The sequence below is a fragment of the Camellia sinensis genome, unplaced genomic scaffold (assembly GCF_055761805.1).
Source record: "Camellia sinensis isolate YWXY unplaced genomic scaffold, ASM5576180v1 Unanchor4, whole genome shotgun sequence".
Lineage (NCBI taxonomy): Eukaryota > Viridiplantae > Streptophyta > Magnoliopsida > Ericales > Theaceae > Camellia > Camellia sinensis.
The window spans coordinates 66,578-90,943 of NW_028129277.1; positions in this window are offsets into that span (position 1 = coordinate 66,578).

Consider the following 24,366-nt stretch of genomic DNA (forward strand, 5'->3'; position numbering starts at 1 on the left):
TTGCGCACCTCATTGCGCAGTTTTGTGCACACTACTTGCATTTTGCACGCATTTTATCGCGCTATCTTGCACACCTCATTGCCCTGCTTTGTGCACGTTACTTACATTTTGCACGCATTTTATTGCGCTATCTTGCGCACCTCATGGCGCAGTTTTGTGCACACTACTTCCATTTTTCATGCATTTTATCGCGATATCTTGCGCACCTCGTCGCACTGTTTTGTGCACATTCCTTGCATTTTGCACGCATTTTATCGCGCCATCTTGCGCACCTCATTGCGTAGTTTTGTGCACACTACTTGCATTTTGCATGCATTTTATCGCGCCATCTTGCGCACCAAATTGTGCAATTTTGTGCACACTACTTGCATGTTGCATGCATTTTATCGCGCCATCCTGTGCACCTCATCGCGCAGTTTTGTACACACTACTTGAATTTTGCATGCATTTTATCGCGCCATCTTGCGCACCACATTGCACTGTTTTCCGCACATTGCTTGCATTTTGCATTCATTTTATCGCGCTATCTTGCGCATCTCATTGCACTGTTTTAGGTACATTACTTGCATTTTGCACGCATTTTATCGCGCTATCTTGCGCACCTCATTGCGCAGTTTTGTGCACACTACTTGCAATTTGCGTGCATTTTATCGCGCTATCTTGCGCACTTCATTGCACTGTTTTACGCACATTACTTGCATTTAGCACTCATTTTATCGCGCTATCTTGCGCATCTCATTGCGCAGTGTTGTGCACACTACTTGCATTTTGCTTGCATGTTATCGCGCCATCTTGCGCACCTCATTGCGCAGTTTTGTGCACACTGCTTGCATTTTGCATGCATTTTATCGCGCTATCTTGCGCACCTCATTGCCCTGTTTTGTGCACATTACTTACACTTTGCACGCATTTTATCGCGCTATCTTGCGCACCTCATGGCGCAGTTTTGTGCACACTACTTCCATTTTTCATGAATTTTATCGCGATATCTTGCGCACCTCGTCGCACTGTTTTGTGCACATTACTTGCATTTTGCACGCATTTTACCGCGCTATCTTGCGCACTTCATCGCACTATTTTTGGCACATTACTTACATTTTGCACGCATTTTATCGCGCTATATTGCGCACCTCATTGCGCAGTTTTATGCACACTACTTGAATTTTGCATGCATTTTATCGCGCCATCTTACGCACCTCATTGCGCAGTTTTGTGCACACTACTTGCATTTTGCACACATTTTATCGCGCTATCTTGCGCACCTCATTGCCCTGTTTTGTGCACATTACTTACATTTTGCACGCATTTTATCGCGCTATCTTGCGCACCTCATGGCGCAGTTTTGTGCACACTACTTCCATTTTTCATGAATTTTATCGCGATATCTTGCACACCTCGTCGCACTGTTTTGTGCACATTACTTGCATTTTGCACGCATTTTATCGCGCTATCTTGCGCACCTCATCGCACTATTTTTTGCACATTACTTACATTTTGCACGCATTTTATCGCGCTATATTGCGCACCTCATTGCGCAGTTTTATGCACACTACTTGAATTTTGCATGCATTTTATCGCGCCATCTTACGCACCTCATTGCGCAGTTTTGTGCACACTACTTGCATTTTGCACACATTTTATCGCGCTATCTTGCGCACCTCATTGCCCTGTTTTGTGCACATTACTTACATTTTACACGCATTTTATCGCGATATCTTGCGCACCTCATGGCGCAGTTTTGTGCACACTACTTGCATTTTGCATGCATTTTATCGCACCATCTTGTGCACCTCATCGCGCAGTTTTGTGCACACTACTTGCATTTTGCATGCATTTTATCGCGATATCTTGCGCACCTCGTCGCACTGTTTTGTGCACATTCCTTGCATTTTGCACGAATTTTATCGCCCTATCTTGCGCACCTCATTGCGCAGTTTTGTGCACATTACTTGCATTTTGCATGCATTTTATCATGCCATCTTGCACAGCCCATTGCGCAGTTTTGTGCACACTACTTGCATTTTGCATGCATTTTAGCACGCCATCTTGCGCACCTCATCGCGAAGTTTTGTGCACACTACTTGCATTTTGCGTGCATTTTATCGTGCTATCTTACGCACTTCATTGCACTGTTTTGTGCACATTACTTGGATTTTGCATGTATTTTATCGTGCTATCTTGCGCACCTCACTGCACTGTTTTACGCACATTACTTGCATTTAGCACGCATTTTATCGCGCTATCTTGCGCACCTCATTGCGCAGTGTTGTGCACACTACTTGCATTTTGCATGCATTTTATCGCGCCATCTTGCGCATCTCATTGCGCAGTTTTGTGCACACCGCTTGCATTTTGCATGCATTTTATCGCGCTATCTTGCGCACCTCATTGCCCTGTTTTGTGCACATTACTTACACTTTCCACGCATTTTGTCGCGCAATCCTGCGCACCTCATTGCACTATTTTGTGCACATTACTTGCATTTTGCATGCATTTTATCGCGCTATCTTGCGCACCTTCTCGCGCTGTTTTCAGCACATTACTTGCATTTTGCATGCATTTTATCGCGCTATCTTGCGCACCTCACTGCACTGTTTTACGCACATTACTTGCATTTTGCACGCATTTTATCGCGCTATCTTGCTGTAATAACCCACATTCATCTCTTAGTCATGTTCATGTACATTGCATGATTTTGTCATGTTAAGCTTGCATTTGCAGACTTTGACTTGTTTTGCCTAAGTAAAGGTACCAGTCTTGTTTTGTGCTTATGTGATTTGCCTAAGTGTTGTATGCATGTTTTGTTCCTTCCTTGCTATGCCAAGCCTAGGTCATGTCAAGCCTAGGTTATGTTAAGCCTAGGTCATGCCAAGCCTAGGTCATGTTAAGCCTAGGTCATGCCAAGCCTAGGTCATGCCAAGCCTAGGTTATGTTAAGCCTAGGTCATGCCAAGCCTAGGTTATGTTAAGCCTAGGTTATGTTAAGCCTAGGTCATGCCAAGCCTAGGTTATGTTAAGCCTAGGTCATGCCAAGCCTAGGTTACGTTAAGCCTAGGTCATGTTAAGCCTAGGTCATGCCAAGCCTAGGTTATGTTAAGCCTAGGTCATGCCAAGCCTAGGTTATGTTAAGCCTAGGTTATGTTAAGCCTAGGTTACGTTAAGCCTAGGTCATGCCAAGCCTAGGTCATGTCAAGCCTAGGTCATGTTAAGCCTAAGTCATGCCAAGCCTAGGTCATGCCAAGCCTAGGTTATGTTAAGCCTAGGTCATGTTAAGCCTAGGTCATGTCAAGCCTAGGTCATGTTAAGCCTAAGTCATGCCAAGCCTAGGTCATGCCAAGCCGAGGTCATCTTAAGCCTAGGTCACACCTTTGAACCTCTTACACCTTGGACCATCTTGGAACCGCTTTTGTGACCTCCACCATCACCTAGGCATATTGGCCGAGATGTTATCACCTAGGCATCCGAGATCCTTAATCCTTGCACCTAGTGATCTTGTTCTGGGAGTGGAATGACCTAGACCGAGGTGTGGCACAGCTTAGTCAAGTGTTGTCCTTCCTAGCCGAGGTCATTGTCACCCTAGTTGCCGAAGTCTTGTGGTTAGCCGATGTCACCTCTTGCCGGAGTGCCATTCCGAGTAGCTTGCTAGATACGCCTTGTCAGAACCTTGTCTTGTCAATCCATCACCTTTTTGAAGAGAACCAACCAACCGTTGCCACGTGTCCGAGCTGAGAGTTAAGTCAGCCGGCAGAGAGAGAAACCCATCATTTGTTGTATATTGTTTTGAAGGGTAGAGAGAGAAGCTCTAGAAGAGGGAGAAGAGTTCTTGAGAGAGAGTAGATTTCCAAGCTTGATTCCTAGAGATCCAACCGTTAGATCCGCGTTCCAAGGTTAGATTCTTGATCTGCTCATGATGTTCTTTATGTTTATGTTATTGCATTGCATGATTGAAAATGATTTGTATGCCATGCATTGCTTTGAAGTTCGGTTTTAGAAAGAGAAAATGGCATTCATGTGTTCTTCAAGAAAAGTCATGTTTTGATCCGAAGGCTCATGCCTAGATCCATGTTTTTGTGTTTGTTCTTGCATGATTTTCAAGTATGGGTACCCAGGTCCATGTTTTCGAACTCATGTCATGAAATCCCAGATCTTGTAATAACAAGTTATGATTTTAGCATTCATGTTCTTCATGTTCTTCATGCTCATGTTCTTCATGTTCTTCAAGGAGGAAACCCAGATTTCCAGGCTTCATTTCCCTAGGTGTGATCACCGACACCACTCTTGCCTAGATCACACACCTAGGCCAAGCATCGTATCTCACCTTGGCCTGCCTTGCATGATCACTTGCACGTTAGTTTATCTTGCATGCACACCTAGGCTAACCACTGCACACCTAGGCCGACCATGGTACACCCATGCCGGCACCTTGTAACACCTCGGCAGACAGCTGCATACTGAAGCCTAGGTAACCACACCTCGGCCAAGAGGTGTGGGACCTCGGCCAAGACCTCCTGAGTTCACCCAGCTAGGTCGTTTTAGCCTAGATCATCTCTGTGCATCCATTCCAGGACCTGGTTGGTACCCAGCATGTTTTCCCTAGATGTTTTCAGCATGTTTTCCCTAGATGTTTTCAGCATGTTTTCCCTAGATGATTTCCCTAGATGTTTTCTAGCATGTGTTTCCCTAGGTATTTTCAGCATGTTTTCCCTAGATGATTTCCAGCATGTTTTCCCTAGGTATTTCCAGCATGTTTTCCCTAGATGTTTTCAGCATGTTTTCCCTAGATGATTTTCAGCATGTTTTCCCTAGATGATTTCCAGCATGTTTTCCCTAGATGTTTTCAGCATGTTTTCCCTAGATCATTTGCATTCATGTGAAGCTTGTTTTAAGAGTGCGTTCAATAGACTTTGCCACGTGTTTGTAGGACTTGGACCTTTGCCTTGATCCCGACGTCCCAAGAACTAAGTGAGTGGTATTTTTAATAAAGTTATGTTATAAAGTTTTGACAAAGCCTTGCTTCGTTTTAGAAAAGTATTTGATCAAGCATGAATGATTATCTCTATTTTGTGTATCAAGTATAAGCTTTGTTTTGATGACATTCTTGGAAAGTCCTCCCATGCTAGGGGACTCTAAGCCCATGTAGCACCATGTTTGAGAGATCTCTGTCATCGACGGTCTATGAACGGATGGCCCCACCGACGGTCTATGAACGGGTGGATTTGTCTAATCGATTCCGGGTCGATTATTCCCTTGTCTTGTCCGAAATGTCATCACCCCATGTATTATGTAGATGTTATTAACATCCCAAACAAGATTTGAAAGACCAAGATTTGATTGATGAACTTGATTCATCCCATGTTTTGAACAAGCTATGATATATGTATTGTTTTGACAAGAACCTCGGGAATCATTCATTTACCCCTTTATTACTTATATCATTCACTGAGTATCCAAGCTCACCCTCCCTATGTATATATGTAGGTAACAAGTTAGAAGTCGGCTACGCCGAGATGTGTGTTTTGTATGCATGTTATGTCGGCAATGAGGACGTCGGCAATCTTGAAGCTTTTGTATTTGAACATGTCGGCTGAGAAGCCCTTTCGTTAAGATGTGATATGTATTTTGTACTTCATTTCTTTATGTATTCAAGTTGTAAAGCTATGTAAAGATGTATGCCATTTCATTTGACTTATGCACTGCTCTTATGGACCACTTGTATCTTGAATTATTGCTTCCGCATTTGTGAGCCCCCTATATAAATACTCTGATTGTGTGTGAATTTTGTAAGTTGGCCTTCGGTAATTACGGATTACTGGCCATCACGGCACCAAACTACTAGGGGCGGTTTGGGGTCGTGACACTTGCGCACCTCATTGCGCAGTTTAGTGCACACTACTTGCATTTTGCATGCATTTTATCGCGCCATCTTGGGCACCTCATTGCGCTGTTTTGTGCACAATACTTGCATTTTGCATGCATTTTATCGCGCTGCCTTGCGAACCTCGTCGCGCTGTTTTCTGCACATCACTTGCATTTTGCATGCATTTTATCGCGCTATCTTGCGCACCTCATTGCACTGTTTTAGGTACATTACTTGCATTTTGCACGCATTTTATCGCGCTATCTTGCGCACCTCATTGCGCAGTTTCGTGCACACAACTTGCATTTTGCATGCATTTTATCGCGCTATCTTGCGCACCTCATTGCGCAGTTTTGTGCACACTACTTGCATTTTGCATGCATTTTGTCGCGCTATCTTGCGCACCTCATCGCCCTATTTTGTGCACATTACTTACATTTTGCACGAATTTTATCGCGCTATCTTGCGCACCTCATTGCGCAGTTTTGGGCACACTACTTGCATTTTGCATGCATTTTATCGCGCCATCTTGCGCACCTCATTGCGCAGTTTTGTGCACACTACTTGCATTTTGCACGCATTTTATCGCGCTATCTTGCGCACCTCATTGCCCTGTTTTGTGCACATTACTTACATTTTGCACGCATTTTATCGCGCTATCTTGCGCACCTCATGGCGCAGTTTTGTGCACACTACTTTCATTTTTCATGCATTTTATCGCGATATCTTGCGCACCTCGTCGCACTGTTTTGTGCACATTACTTGCATTTTGCACGCATTTTATTGCGCTATCTTACGCACCTCATTGCGCAGTTTTGTGCACACTACTTGCATTTTGCATGCATTTTATCGCGCCATCTTGCGCACCAAATTGCGCAATTTTGTGCACACTACTTGCATTTTGCATGCATTTTATCGCGCCATCTTGTGCACCTCATCACGCAGTTTTGTGCACACTACTTGAATTTTGCATGCATTTTATCGCGCCATCTTGCGGACCACATTGCACTGTTTTCCGCACATTGCTTGCATTTTGCATGCATTTTATCGCGCTATCTTGCGCACCTCATGGCGCAGTTTTGTGCACAATACTTGCATTTTGCACGCATTTTATCTCGCCATCTTGCACACCCCATTGCGCAGTTTTGTGCAGACTACTTGCATTTTGCATGCATTTTATCACGCCATCTTGCGCACCTCATCGCGAAGTTTTGTGCACACTACTTGCATTTTGCGTGCATTTTATCGCGCTATCTTACGCACTTCATTGCACCCTTTTGTGCACATTACTTGGATTTTGCATGTATTTTATCGCGCTATCTTGCGCACCTCACTGCACTGTTTTGTGCACATTACTTGCATTTAGCACGCATTTTATTGCGCTATCTTGCGCACCTCATTGCGCAGTGTTGTGCACACTACTTGCGTTTTGCATGCATTTTATCGCGCCATCTTGCGCACCTCATTGCGCAGTTTTGTGCACACTGCTTGCATTTTGCATGCATTTTATCGCGCTATCTTGCGCACCTCATTGCCCTGTTTTGTGCACATTACTTACACTTTCCACGCATTTTGTCGCGTTATCCTGCGGATCTCATTGCACAGTTTTATGCACATTACTTGCATTTTGCATGCATTTTATCGCGCTATCTTGCGCACCTCCTCGCGCTGTTTTCTGCACATTACTTGCATTTTGCATGCATTTTATAGCGCTATCTTGCGCACCTCACTGCACTGTTTTACGCACATTACTTGCATTTTGCACGCATTTTATCGCGCTATCTTGCGCACCTCATTGCGCAGTTTTGTGCACACTACTTGCATTTTGCATGCATTTTATCGCGCCATCTTGGGCACCTCATTGCGCTGTTTTGTGCACAATACTTGCATTTTGCATGCATTTTATCGCGCTGCCTTGCGAACCTCGTCGCGCTATTTTCAGCACATTACTTGCATTTTGCATGCCTTTTATCGCCCTATCTTGCGCACCTCATCGCACTATTTTGTGCACATTACTTACATTTTGCACGAATTTTATCGCGCTATCTTGCGCACCTCATTGCGCAGTTTTGGGCACACTACTTGCATTGTGCATGCATTTTATCGCGCCATCTTGCCCACCTCATTGCGCAGTTTTGTGCACACTACTTGCATTTTGCACGCATTTTATCGCGCTATCTTGCGCACCTCATTGCCCTGTTTTGGGCACATTACTTACATTTTGCACGCATTTTATCGCGCTATATTGCGCACCTCATGGCGCAGTTTTGTGCACACTACTTCCATTTTTCAAGCATTTTATCGCGATATCTTGTGCACCTCGTCGCACTGTTTTGTGCACATTACTTGCATTTTGCACACATTTTATCGCGCTATCTTGCGCACCTCATTGCGCAGTTTTGTGCACACTACTTGCATTTTGCATGCATTTTATCCCGCCATCTTGCGCACCAAATTGCGCAGTTTTGTGCACACTACTTGCATTTTGCATTCATTTTATCGCGCCATCTTGTGCACCTCATCGCGCAGTTTTGTGCACACTACTTGAATTTGGCATACATTTTATCGCGCCATCTTGCGCACCACATTGCACTGTTTTCCGCACATTGCTTGCATTTTGCAGGCATTCTATCGCGCTATCTTGCGCACCTCATTGCACTGTTTTAGGTACATTACTTGCATTTTGCACGCATTTTATCGCGCTATCTTGCGCACCTCATTGCGCAGTTTTGTGCACACTACTTGCATTTTGCATGCATTTTATCGTGCCATCTTGCGCACCTCATTGCGCAGTTTTGTCCACACTACTTGCATTTTGCATGCATATTATCAAGCCATCTTGCGCACCAAATTGCGCAGTTTTGTGCACACTACTTGCATTTTGCATGCATTTTATCGCGCCATCTTGTGCACCTCATCGCGCAGTTTTGTGCACACTACTTGAATTTTGCATTCATTTTATCGCGCCATCTTGCGCACCACATCGCACTGTTTTCCGCACATTGCTTGCATTTTGCATGCATTTTATCGCGCTATCTTGCGCACCTCATTGCACTGTTTTAGGTACATTACTTGCATTTTGCACGCATTTTATCGCGCTATCTTGCGCACCTCATTGCGCAGTTTTGTGCACACTACTTGCATTTTGCATGCATTTTATCGCGCCATCTTGCGCACCTCATTGCGCAGTTTTGTGCACACTACTTGCATTTCGCATGCATTTTGTCGCGCTATCCTGCGCACCTCATTGCATAGTTTTGTGCACACTACTTGCATTTTGCATGCATTTTATCGCGGCATATTGCGCACCCCATTGCGCAGTTTTGTGCACACTACTTGCATTTTGCATGCATTTTATCGCGCCATCTTGCGCACCTCATCGCGCAGTTTCGTGCACATTACTTGCATTTTGCATGCATTTTATCGCGCTATCTTTCGCACCTCATTGCACTGTTTTGTGCACATTACTTGCATATTGCATTCATTTTATCGCGCTATCTTGCGCACCTCATCGCGCTGTTTTCTGCACATTACTTGCATTTTGCATGCATTTTATCGCGCTATCTAACGCTCCTCACTGCACTGTTTTACGCACATTACTTGCATTTTGCACGCATTTTATCGCGCTATCTTGCGCACCTCATTGCGCAGTTTTGTGCACACTGCTAGCATTTTGCATGCATTTTATCGCGCCATCTTGCGCAACTCATTGCGCTGTTTTGTGCACAATACTTGCATTTTCCATGCATTTTATCGCGCTATCTTGCGCCCCTCGTTCCACTGTTTTGTGCACATTGCTTGCACTGTGCATACATTTTATCGCGCTATCTTGCGAACCTCATCGCGCTGTTTTCTGCACATTGCTTGCATTTTGCATGCACTTTATCGCGCTATCTTGCGCACCTCATTGCACTGTTTTAGGTACAGTACTTGCATTTTGCACGCATTTTATCGCGTTATCTTGCGCACCTCATTGCGCAGTTTTGTGCACACTACTTGCATTTTGTATGCATTTTATCGCGCCGTCTTGCGCATCTCATTGCATTGTTTTGTGCACAACACTTGCATTTTGCATGCATTTTATCGCGCTATCTTGCGCTCCTGATTGCACTGCTTTGTGCACATTACTTGCAATTTGCATACATTTTATCGCGCTATCTTGCAAACCTCATCGCGCTGTTTTCTGCACATTACTTGCATTTTGCATGCATTTTATTGCGCTATCTTGCGCACCTCATTGCACTATTTTAGGTACATTGCTTGCATTTTGCACGCATTTTATCGTGCTATCTTGCGCACCTCATTGCGCAGTTCTGTGCACACAATTTGCATTTTGCATGCGTTTTATCGCGCCATCTTGCGCACCACATTGCACTGTTTTCCGCACATTGCTTGCATTTTGCAGGCATTTTATCGCGCTATCATGCGCACCTCATTGCACTGTTTTAGGTACATTACTTGCATTTTGCACGCATTTTATCGCGCTATCTTGCGCACCTCATTGCGCAGTTTTGTGCACACTACTTGTATTTTGCATGCATTTTATCGCGCCATCTTGCGCACCTCATTGCGCAGTTTTGTGCACACTACTTGCATTTTGCATGCATTTTATCACGCCATCTTACGCACCAAATTGCGCAGTTTTGTGAACACTACTTGCAATTTGCATGCATTTTATCGCGCCATCTTATGCACCTCATCGCCCAGTTTTGTGCACACTACTTGAATTATGCATTCATTTTATCGCGCCATCTTGCGCACCACATTGCACTGTTTTCCTCACATTGCTTGCATTTTGCATGCATTTTATCGCGCTATCTTGCGCACCTCATTGCACTGTTTTAGGTACATTACTTGCATTTTGCATGCATTTTATCACGCCATCTTGCGCACCAAATTGCGCAGTTTTGTGCACACTACTTGCATTTTGCATGCATTTTATCGCGCCATCTTGTGCACCTCATCGCGCAGTTTTGTGCACACTACTTGAATTTTGCATACATTTTATCGCGCCATCTTGCGCACCACATTGCACTGTTTTCCGCACATTGCTTGCATTTTGCAGGCATTTTATCGCGCTATCTTGCGCACCTCATTGCACTGTTTTAGGTACATTACTTGCATTTTGCACGCATTTTATCGCGCTATCTTGCGCACCTCATTGCGCAGTTTTGTGCACACTACTTGCATTTTGCATGCATTTTATCGCGCCATCTTGCGCACCTCATTGCGCAGTTTTGTGCACACTACTTGCATTTTGCATGCATTTTATCACGCCATCTTGCGCTCCAAATTGCGCAGTTTTGTGCACACTACTTGCATTTTGCATGCATTTTATCGCGCCATCTTGTGCACCTCATCGCGCAGTTTTGTGCACACTACTTGAATTTTGCATTCATTTTATCGCGCCATCTTGCGCACCACATTGCACTGTTTTCCGCACATTGCTTGCATTTTGCATGCATTTTATCGCGCTATCTTGCGCACCTCATTGCACTGTTTTAGGTACATTACTTGCATTTTGCACGCATTTTATCGCGCTATCTTGCGCACCTCATTGCGCAGTTTTGTGCACACTACTTGCATTTTGCATGCATTTTATCGCGCCATCTTGCGCACCTCATTGCGCAGTTTTGTGCACACTACTTGCATTTTGCATGCATTTTGTCGCGCTATCCTGCGGACCTCATTGCATAGTTTTGTGCACACTACTTGCATTTTGCATGCATTTTATCGCGGCATATTGCGCACCCCATTGCGCAGTTTTGTGCATACTACTTGCATTTTGCATGCATTTTATCGCGCCATCTTGCGCACCTCATCGCGCAGTTTCGTGCACACTACTTGCATTTTGCATGCATTTTATCGCGCCATCTTTCGCACCTCATTGCACTGTTTTGTGCACATTACTTGCATTTTGCATTCATTTTATCGCGCTATCTTGCGCACCTCATCGCGCTGTTTTCTGCACATTACTTGCATTTTGCATGCATTTTATCGCGCTATCTAACGCACCTCACTGCACTGTTTTACGCACATTACTTGCATTTTGCACGCATTTTATCGCGCTATCTTGCGCACCTCATTGCGCAGTTTTGTGCACACTGCTAGCATTTTGCATGCATTTTATCGCGCCATCTTGCGCAACTCATTGCGCTGTTTTGTGGACAATACTTGCATTTTGCATGCATTTTATCGCGCTATCTTGCGCACCTCGTTCCACTGTTTTGTGCACATTACTTGCATTGTGCATACATTTTATCGCGCTATCTTGCGAACCTCATCGCGCTGTTTTCTGCACATTGCTTGCATTTTGCATGCACTTTATCGCGCTATCTTGCGCACCTCATTGCACTGTTTTAGGTACAGTACTTGCATTTTACACGCATTTTATCGCGTTATCTTGCGCACCTCATTGCGCAGTTTTGTGCACACTACTTGCATTTTGTATGCATTTTATCGCGCCATCTTGCGCATCTCATTGCATTGTTTTGTGCACAACACTTGCATTTTGCATGCATTTTATCGCGCTATCTTGCGCACCTGATTGCACTGTTTTGTGCACATTACTTGCAATTTGCATACATTTTATCGCGCTATCTTGCAAAACTCATCGCGCTGTTTTCTGCACATTACTTGCATTTTGCATGCATTTTATTGCGCTATCTTGCGCACCTCATTGCACTATTTTAGGTACATTGCTTGCATTTTGCACGCATTTTATCGCGCTATCTGGCGCACCTCATTGCGCAGTTCTGTGCACACAATTTGCATTTTGCATGCGTTTTATCGTGCCATCTTGTGCACGTCATTGCGATGTTTTGTGCACAATACTTGCATTTTACATGCATTTTATCGCGCTATCTTGCGCACCACATTGCGCTGTTTTGTGCACATTACTTGCATTTTGCACGCATTTTATCGCACTATCTTGCGCACCTCATAGCGCTGTTTTCTGCACATTACTTGCATTTTGCATGCATTTTATCGCACTATCTAACGCACCTCACTGCACGGTTTTACGCACATTACTTGCATTTTGCACGCATTTTATCGCGCTGTCTTGCGCACCTCATTGCGCAGTTTTGTGCACACTACTTGCATTTTGCATGCATTTTATCGCGCCATCTTGCGCAACTCATTGCGCTGTTTTGTGCACACTACTTGCATTTTGCATGCATTTTATCACGCTATCTTACGCACCTCATTGCACTGTTTTGTGCACATTACTTGCATTTGGCATGCATTTTATCGCGCTATCTTGCGCACCTCAACGCGCTATTTTCTGTACATTACTTGCATTATGCATGCATTTTATCGCGCTATGTTGCGCACCTCACTGCACTGTTTTACGCACATTACTTGCATTTTGTACGCATTTTATCGCGCTATCTTGCGCATCTCATTGCGCAGTGCTGTGCACACTACTTGCATTTTGCATGCGTTTTATCGCGCCATCTTGCGTACCTCATTTCGCTGTTTTGTGCACAACACTTGCATTTTGCATGCATTTTATCGCGCTATCTTGCGCACCTGATTGCACTGTTTTGTGCACATAACTTGCATTTTGCATACATTTTATCGCGGTATCTTGCGAACCTCATCGCGCTGTTTTCTGCACATTACTTGCATTTTGCATGCATTTTATCGCCCTATCTTGCGCACCTCATTGCCCTGTTTTGTGCACATTACTTGCATTTTGCATGCATTTTATCGCGCCATCTTGCGCACCTCATTGCGCAGTTTTGTGCACACTACTTGCATTTTGCATGCATATTATCACGCCATCTTGCGCACCAAATTGCGCAGTTTTGTGCACACTACTTGCATTTTGCATGCATTTTATCGCGCCATCTTGTGCACCTCATCGCGCAGTTTTGTGCACACTACTTGAATTTTGCATTCATTTTATCGCGCCATCTTGCGCACCACATCGCACTGTTTTCCGCACATTGCTTGCATTTTGCATTCATTTTATCGCGCTATCTTGCGCACCTCATTGCACTGTTTTGTGCACATTACTTACATTTTGCACGCATTTTATCGCGCTATCTTGCGCAACTCATTGCGCAGTTTTGTGCACGCTACTTGCATTTTGCATGCATTTTATCGCGATATCTTCCGCTCCTCGTCGCACTGTTTTGTGCACATTACATGCATTTTGCACGCATTTTATCGCACTATCTTGCGCACCTCATTGCGCAGTTTTGTGCACACTACTTGCATTTTGCATTCATTTTATCGCACCATCTTGCGCACCTCATTGCGCAGTTTTGTGCACACTACTTGCATTTTGCACGCATTTTATCGCGCCATCTTGCGCACATCTTTGGGCAGTTTTGTGCACACTACTTGCACTTTGCATGCTTTTTATCGCGATATCTTGCGCTCCTCGTCGCACTGTTTTGTGCACATTACTTGCATTTTGCACGCATTTTATCGCACTATCTTGCGCACCTCATTGCGTAGTTTTGTGCACACTACTTGCATTTTGCATGCATTTTATCGCGCCATCTTGCGCACCCCATTGGGCAGTTTTGTGCACACTACTGGCATTTTGCATGCATTTTATCGCGTCGTCTTGCGCACCTCATCGCGCAGTTTTGTGCACACTACTTGCATTTTTCATGCATTTTATCGCGCCATCTTGCGCACCTCATTGCGCAGTTTTGTGCACACTACTTGCATTTTGCATGCATTTTATCGCGCCATCATGCGCACCTCATTGCGCAGTTTTGTGCACACTACTTGCATTTTGCATGCATTTTATCGCGCTATCTAGCGCACCTCATTGCACGGTTTTGTGCACAATACTTACATTTTGCACGCATTTTATCGCGCTATCTTGCGCACCTCATTGCGCAGTTTTGTGCACACCACTTGCATTTTGCATGCATTTTATCGCGCTATCTTGCGCACCTCATTGCACTGTTTTAGGTACATTATTTGCATTTTGCACGCATTTTATCGCGCTATCTTGCGCACCTCATTGCACAGTTTTGTGCACCTTACTTGCATTTTATCGCGCTATCTTGCGCACCTCACCGCGCTGTTTTCTGCACATTACTTGCATTTTGCATGCATTTTATCGCGCTATCTTACGCACCTCATTGCACCATTTTGTGCACATTACTTACATTTTCCACGCATTTTATCGCGCTATCTTGCGCACCTCATTGCGCAGTTTTGTGCACAGTACTTGCATTTTGCATGCATTTTATCGCGCTATCTTGCGCAACTTATTGCACTGTTTTGTTCACATTACTTACATTTTGCACGCATTTTATCGCGCTATCTTGCGCACCTCATTGCGCTATTTTGTGCACATTAATTACATTTTGCACGCATTTTATCGCGCTATATTGCGCACCTCATTGCGCAGTTTTGTGCACACTACTTGCATTTTGCATGCATTTTATCGCGCCATCTTGTGCACCTCATTGCGCAGTTTTGTGCACATTACTTGAATTTTGCACGCATTTTATCGCGCTATCTTGCGCACCTCATTGCCTTGTTTTGTGCACATTACTTACATTTTGCACGCATTTTATCGCGCTATCTTGCGCACCTCATGGCGCAGTTTTGTGCACACTACTTTCATATTTCATGCATTTTATCGCGATATCTGGCGCACCTCGTCGCACTGTTTTGTGCACATTACTTGCATTTTGCGTGCATTTTATCGCGCTATCTTGCGCACCTCATTGCACTGTTTTGTGCACATTACTTACATTTTGCACGCATTTTATCGCGATGTCTTGCGCACCTCATGGCGCAGTTTTGTGCACACTACTTTCATTTTTCGTGCATTTTATCGCGATATCTGGCGCACCTCGTCGCACTGTTTTGTGCACATTACTTGCATTTTGCGTGCATTTTATCGCGCTATCTTGCGCACCTCATTGCACTATTTTCTGCATATTACTTACATTTTGCACGCATTTTATCGCGCTATCTTGCGCACCTCATGGCGCAGTTTTGTGCACACTACTTTCATTTTTCATGCATTTTATCGCGATATCTGGCGCACCTCGTCGCACTGTTTTGTGCACATTACTTGCATTTTGCGTGCATTTTATCGCGCTATCTTGCGCACCTCATTGCACTGTTTTGTGCACATTACTTACATTTTGCACGCATTTTATCGCGCTATCTTGCGCACCTCATTGCGCAGTTTTGTGCACACTACTTGCATTTTGCATGCATTTTATCGCGATATCTTGCGCTCCTCGTCGCACTGTTTTGTGCACATTACTTGCATTTTGCACGCATTTTATCGCACTATCTTGCGCACCTCATTGCGCAGTTTTGTGCACATTACTTGCATTTTGCATTCATTTTATCGCACCATCTTGCGCACCCCATTGCGCAGTTTTGTGCACACTACTTGCATTTTGCACGCATTTTATCGCGCCATCTTGCGCACATCTTTGCGCAGTTTTGTGCACACTACTTGCATTTTGCATGCTTTTTATCGCGATATCTTGCGCACCTCGTCGCACTGTTTTGTGCACATTACTTGCATTTTGCACGCATTTTATCGCACTATCTTGCGCACCTCATTGCGTTGTTTTTGCACACTACTTGCATTTTGCATGCATTTTATCGCGCCATCTTGCGCACCACATAGTGCAGTTTTGTGCACACTACTGGCATTTTGCATGCATTTTATCGCGTCGTCTTGCGCACCTCATCGCGCAGTTTTGTGCACACTACTTGCATTTTTCATGCATTTTATCGCGCCATCTTGCGCACCTCATTTTGCAGTTTTGTGCACACTACTTGCATTTTGCATGCATTTTATCGCGCCATCATGCGCACCTCATTGCGCAGTTTTGTGCACACTACTTGCATTTTGCAAGCATTTTATCGCGCTATCTTGCGCACCTCATTGCACAGTTTTGTGCACAATACTTACATTTTGCACGCATTTTATCGCGCCATCTTGCGCACCTCATTGCGCACCTCATTGCGCTGTTTTGTGCACACTACTTGCATTTTGCATGCATTTTATCGCGCTATCTTGCGCACCTCATTGCACTGTTTTAGGTACATTATTTGCATTTTGCACGCATTTTATCACGCTATCTTGCGCACCTCATTGCACAGTTTTGTGCAGCTTACTTGCATTTTATCGCGCTATCTTGCGCACCTCATCGCGCTGTTTTCTGCACATTACTTGCATTTTGCATGCATTTTATCGCTATTTTGCGCACCTCATTGCACTATTTTGTGCACATTACTTACATTTTCCGCGCATTTTATCGCGCTATCTTGCGCACCTCATTGCGCAGTTTTGTGCACAGTACTTGCATTTTGCATGCATTTTATCGCGCTATCTTGCGCAACTTATTGCACTGTTCTGTGCACATTACTTACATTTTGCACGCATTTTAACGCGCTATCTTGCGCACCTCATTGCGCTATTTTGTGCACATTAGTTACATTTTGCACGCACTTTATCGCGCTATATTGCGCACCTCATTGCGCAGTTTGGTGCACACTACTTGCATTTTGCATGCATTTTATCGCGCCATCTTGCGCACCTCATTGCGCAGTTTTGTGCACATTACTTGCATTTTGCACGCATTTTATCGCGCTATCTTGCGCACCTCATTGCCCTGTTTTGTGCACATTACTTACATTTTGCACGCATTTTATCGCGCTATCTTGCGCTCCTCATCGCGCAGTTTTGTGCACACTACTTTCATTTTTCATGCATTTTATCACGATATCTTGCGCACCTCGTCGCACTGTTTTGTGCACATTACTTGCATTTTGCACGCATTTTATTGCGCTATATTGCGCACCTCATTGCGCTGTTTTGTGCACACTACTTGCATTTTGCATGCATTTTATCGCGCCATCTTGCGCACCAAATTGCGCAGTTTTGTGCACACTACTTGCATTTTGCATGCATTTTATCGCGCCATGTTGTGCACCTCATCGCGCAGTTTTGTGCACACTACTTGAATTTTGCATGCATTTTATCGCGCCATCATGCGCACCACATTGCACTGTTTTCCGCACATTGCTTGCATTTTGCATGCATTTTATCGCGCTATATTGCGCACCTCATGGCGCAGTTTTGTGCACACTACTTGCATTTTGCATGCATTTTATCGCGATATCTTGCGCACCTCGTCGCACTGTTTTGTGCACATTACTTGCATTTTGCACGCATTTTATCGCCCTATCTTGCGCACCTCATTGCGCAGTTTTGTGCACACTGCTTGCATTTTGCATGCATTTTATCGCGCTATCATGCGCACCTCATTGCCCTGTTTTGCGCACATTACTTACACTTTCCACGCATTTTGTCGCGCTATCCTGCGCACCTCATTGCATTGTTTTGTGCACATTACTTGCATTTTGCATGCATTTTATCGCGCTATCTTGCGCACCTCCTCGCGCTGTTTTCTGCACATTACTTGCATTTTGCATTCATTTTATAGCGCTATCTTGCGCACCTCACTGCACTGTTTTACGCACATTACTTGCATTTTGCACGCATTTTATCGCGCTATCTTGCGCACCTCATTGCGCAGTTTTGTGCACACTACTTGCATTTTGCATGCATTTTATCGTGCCATCTTGGGCACCTCATTGCGCTGTTTTGTGCACAATACTTGCATTTTGCATGCATTTTATCGTGCTACCTTGCGAACCTCGTCGCGCTGTTTTGTGCACATTACTTGCATTTTGCATGCATTTTATCGCGCTATCTTGCGCACCTCATTGCACTGTTTTAGGTACGTTACTTGACTTTTGCACGCATTTTATCGCACTATCTTGCGCACCTCATTGCGCAATTTTGTGCACACAACTTGCATTTTGCATGCATTTTATCGCGCCATCTTGCGCACCTCAATGCGCAGTTTTGTGCACACTACTTGCATTTTGCATGCATTTTGTCGCGCTATCTTGCGCACCTCATCGCACTATTTTGTGCACATTACTTACATTTTGCACGCATTTTATCACGCTATCTTGCGCACCTCATTGCGCAGTTTTGGGCACACTACTTGCATTTTGCATGCATTTTATTGCGCCATCTTGCGCACCTCATTGCGCAGTTTTGTGCACACTACTTGCATTTTGCACGCATTTTATCGCGCTATCTTGCGCACCTCATTGCCCTGTTTTGTGCACATTACTTACATTTTGCACGCATTTTATCGCGCTATCTTGCGCCCCTCATGGCGCAGTTTTGTGCACACTACTTCCATTTTTCATGCATTTTATCGCGATATCTTGTGCACCTCGTCGCACTGTTTTGTGCACATTACTTGCATTTTGCACACATTTTATCGCGCTATCTTGCGCACCTCATTGCACAGTTTTGTGCACACTACTTGCATTTTGCATGCATTTTATCGCGCCATCTTGCGCACCAAATTGCGCAGTTTTGTGCACACTACTTGCATTTTGCATGTATTTTATCGCGCCATCTTGTGCACCTCATCGCGCAGTTTTGTGCACACTACTTGCATTTTGCATGCATTTTATCGCGCCATCATGCGCACCTCATTGCGCAGTTTTGTGCACACTACTTGCATTTTGCATGCATTTTGTCGCGCTATCTTGCGCACCTCATTGCACGATTTTGTGCACAATACTTACATTTTGCACGCATTTTATCGCGCTATCTTGCGCACCTCATTGCGCAGTTTTGTGCACACTACTTGCATTTTGCATGCATTTTATCGCGCTATCTTGCGCACCTCATTGCACTGTTTTAGGTACATTATTTGCATTTTGCACGCATTTTATCGCGCTATCTTCCGCACCTCGTTGCGCAGTTTTGTGCACACAACTTGCATTTTGCATGCATTTTATCGCGCCATCTTGCGCACCTCCTTGCGCAGTTTTGTGCAAACTACTTGCATTTTGCACGCATTTTATCGCGCCATCTTGCGCACCAAATTGCGCAGTTTTGTGCACGCTACTTGCATTTTGCATGCATTTTATCGCGCCATCTTGCGCACCACATTGCGCAGTTTTGTGCACATTACTTGCATTTTGCACGCATTTTATCGCGCTATCTTGCGCACCTCATTGCCCTGTTTTCCGCATATTGCTTGCATTTTGCATGCATTTTATCGCGCTATCTTGCGCACCTCATTGCACTGTTTTAGGTACATTACTTGCATTTTGCACGCATTTTATCGCGTTATCCTGCGCACCTCATTGCACTGTTTTGTGCACATTACTTGCATTTTGCATGCATTTTATCGCGCTATCTTGCGCACCTCCTCGCGCTGTTTTCTGCACATTACTTGCATTTTGCATGCATTTTATAGCGCTATCTTGCGCACCTCACTGCACTGTTTTACGCACATTACTTGCATTTTGCACGCATTTTATCGCGCTATCTCGCGCACCTCATTGCGCAGTTTTGTGCACACTACTTGCATTTTGCATGCATTTTGTTGCGCCATCTTGCGCACCTCATTGCGCAGTTTTGTGCACACTACTTGCATTTTGCACGCATTTTATCGCGCTATCTTGCGCACCTCATTGCCCTGTTTTGTGCACATTTCTTACATTTTGCACGCATTTTATCGCGCTATCTTGCGCACCTCATGGCGCAGTTTTGTGCACACTACTTCCATTTTTCATGCATTTTATCGCGATATCTTGTGCACCTCGTCGCACTGTTTTGTGCACATTACTTGCATTTTGCACACATTTTATCGCGCTATCTTGCGCACCTCATTGCGCAGTTTTGTGCACACTACTTGCAATTTGCATGCATTTAATCGTGCCATCTTGCGCACAAAATTGCGCAGTTTTGTGCACACTACTTGCATTTTGCATGTATTTTATCGCGCCATCTTGTGCACCTCATCGCGCAGTTTTGTGCACACTACTTGAATTTTGCAAGCATTTTATCGTGCCATCTTGCGCACCACATTGCACTGTTTTCCGCACATTGCTTGCATTTTGCATGCATTTTATCGCGCTATCTTGCACACCTCATTGCACTGTTTTAGGTACATTACTTGCATTTTGCACGCATTTTATCGCGCTATCCTGCGCACCTCATTGCACTGTTTTGTGCACATTACTTGCATTTTGCATGCATTTTATCGCGCTATCTTGCGAACCTCCTCGCGCTGTTTTCTGCACATTACTTGCATTTTGCATGCATTTTATGGAGCTATCTTGCGCACCTCACTGCACTGTTTTACGCACATTACTTACATTTTGCACGCATTTTATCGCGCTATCTTGCGCACCTCATTGCGCAGTTTTGTGCGCACTACTTGCATTTTGCATGCATTTTATCGCGCCATCTTGGGCACCTCATTGCGCTGTTTTGTGCACAATACTTGCATTTTGCATGCATTTTATCGCGATACCTTGCGAACCTCGTCGCGCTGTTTTCTGCACATTACTTGCATTTTGCATGCATTTTATCGCGCTATCTTGCGCACCTCATTGCGCTGTTTTAGGTACATTACTTGCATTTTACACGCATTTTATCGCGCTATCTTGCGCACCTCATTGCGCAGTTTTGTGCACACAAATTGCATTTTGCAAGCATTTTATCGCGCCATCTTGCGCACCTCATTGCGCAATTTTGTGCACACTACTTGCATTTTGCATGCATTTTGTCGCGCTATCTTGCGCACCTCATCGCACTATTTTGTGCACATTACTTACATTTTGCACGCATTTTATCGCGCTATCTTGCGCACCTCATTGCGCAGTTTTGGGCACACTACTTGCATTTTGCATGCATTTTATCGCGCCATCTTGCGCACCTCATTGCGCAGGTTTGTGCACACTACTTGCATTTTGCACTCATTTTATCGCGCTATCTTGCGCACCTCAATGCCCTGTTTTGTGCACATTACTTACATTTTGCACGCATTTTATCGCGCTATCTTGCGCACCTCATGGTGCAGTTTTGTGCACACTACTTCCATTTTTCATGCATTTTATCGCGATATCTTGTGCACCTCGTCGCACTGTTTTGTGCACATTACTTGCATTTTGCACACATTTTATCGCGCTATCTTGCGCACCTCATTGCGCAGTTTTGTGCACACTACTTGCATTTTGCATGCATTTTATCGCGCCATCTTGCGCACCAAATTGCGCAGTTTTGTGCACACTACTTGAATTTTGCATGCATTTTATCGCGCCATCTTGCGCACCACATTGCACTATTTTCCGCACATTGCTTGCATTTTGCATGCATTTTATCGCGCTATCTTGCGCACCTCACTGCACTGTTTTAGGTACATTACTTGCATTTTGCACGCATTTTATCGCGCTATCCTGCGCACCTCATTACACTGTTTTGTGCACATTACTTGCATTTTGCATGCATTTTATCGCGCTATCTTGCGCACCTCCTCGCGCTGTTTTCTGCACATTACTTGCATTTTGCATGCATTTTATAGCGCTATCTTGCGCACCTCACTGCACTGTTTTACGCACATTACTTGCATTTTGCACGCATTTTATCGCGCTATCTTGCGCACCTCATTGAGCAGTTTTGTGCACACTGCTTGCATTTTGCATTCATTTTATCGCGCCATCTTGGGCACCTCATTGCGCTGTTTTGTGCACAATACTTGTATTTTGCATGGATTTTATCGCGCATCCTTGCGAACCTCGTCGCGCTGTTTTCTGCACATTACTTGCATTTTGCATGCATTTTATCGCGCTATCTTGCGCACCTCAATGCACTGTTTTAGGTACATTACTTGCATTTTGCACCCATTTTATTGCGCTATCTTGCGTACCTCATTACGCAGTTTTGTGCACGCAACTTGCATTTTGCATGCATTTTATCGCGCCATCTTGCGCACCTCATTGCGCAGTTTTGTGCACACTACTTGCATTTTGCATGCATTTTGTCGCGCTATCTTGCGCACCTCATCGCACTATTTTGTGCACATTACTTACATTTTGCACGCATTTTATCGCGCTATATTGCGCACCTCATTGCGCAGTTTTGGGCACACTACTTGCATTTTGCATGCATTTTATCGCGCCATCTTGCGCACCTCATTGCGCAGTTTTGTGCACACTACTTCCATTTTGCACTCATTTTATCGCGCTATCTTGCGCACCTCAATGCCCTGTTTTGTGCACATTACTTACATTTTGCACACATTTTATCGCGCTATCTTGCGCACCTCATGGCGCAGTTTTGTGCACACTACTTCCATTTTTCATGCATTTTATCGCGATATCTTGTGCACCTCGTCACACTGTTTTGTGCACATTACTTGCATTTTGCACACATTTTATTGCGCTATCTTGCGCACCTCATTGCGCAGTTTTGTGCACACTACTTGCATTTTGCATGCATTTTATCGCGCCATCTTGCGCACCAAATTGCGCAGTTTTGTGCACACTACTTGCATTTTGCATGTATTTTATCGCGCCATCTTGGGCACCTCATCGCGCAGTTTTGTGCACACTACTTGCATTTTGCATGCATTTTATCGCGCCATCATGCGCACCTCATTGCGCAGTTTTGTGCACACTACTTGCATTTTGCATGCATTTTGTCGCGCTATCTTGCGCACCTCATTGCACGATTTTGTGCACAATACTTACATTTTGCACGCATTTTATCGCGCTATCTTGCGCACCTCATTGCGCAGTTTTGTGCACACTACTTGCATTTTGCATGCATTTTATCGCGCTATCTTGCGCACCTCATTGCACTGTTTTAGGTACATTACTTGCATTTTGCACGCATTTTATCGCGCTATCTTCCGCACCTCGTTGCGCAGTTTTGTGCACACAACTTGCATTTTGCATGCATTTTATCGCGCCATCTTGCGCACCTCCTTGCGCAGTTTTGTGCACACTACTTGCATTTTGCACGCATTTTATCGCGCCATCTTGCGCACCAAATTGCGCAGTTTTGTGCACGCTACTTGCATTTTGCATGCATTTTATCGCGCCATCTTGCGCACCACATTGCGCAGTTTTGTACACATTACTTGCATTTTGCACGCATTTTATCGCGCTATCTTGCGCACCTCATTGCCCTGTTTTCCGCATATTGCTTGCATTTTGCATGCATTTTATCGCGCTATCTTGCGCACCTCATTGCACTGTTTTAGGTACATTACTTGCATTTTGCACGCATTTTATCGCGCTATCCTGCGCACCTCATTGCACTGTTTTGTGCACATTACTTGCATTTTGCATGCATTTTATCGCGCTATCTTGCGCACCTCCTCGCGCTGTTTTCTGCACATTACTTGCATTTTGCATGCATTTTATAGCGCTATCTTGCGCACCTCACTGCACTGTTTTACGCACATTACTTGCATTTTGCACGCATTTTATCGCGCGATCTCGCGCACCTCATTGCGCAGTTTTGTGCACACTACTTGCATTTTGCATGCATTTTGTTGCGCCATCTTGCGCACCTCATTGCGCTGTTTTGTGCACACTACTTGCATTTTGCACGCATTTTATCGCGCTATCTTGCGCACCTCATTGCCCTGTTTTGTGCACATTTCTTACATT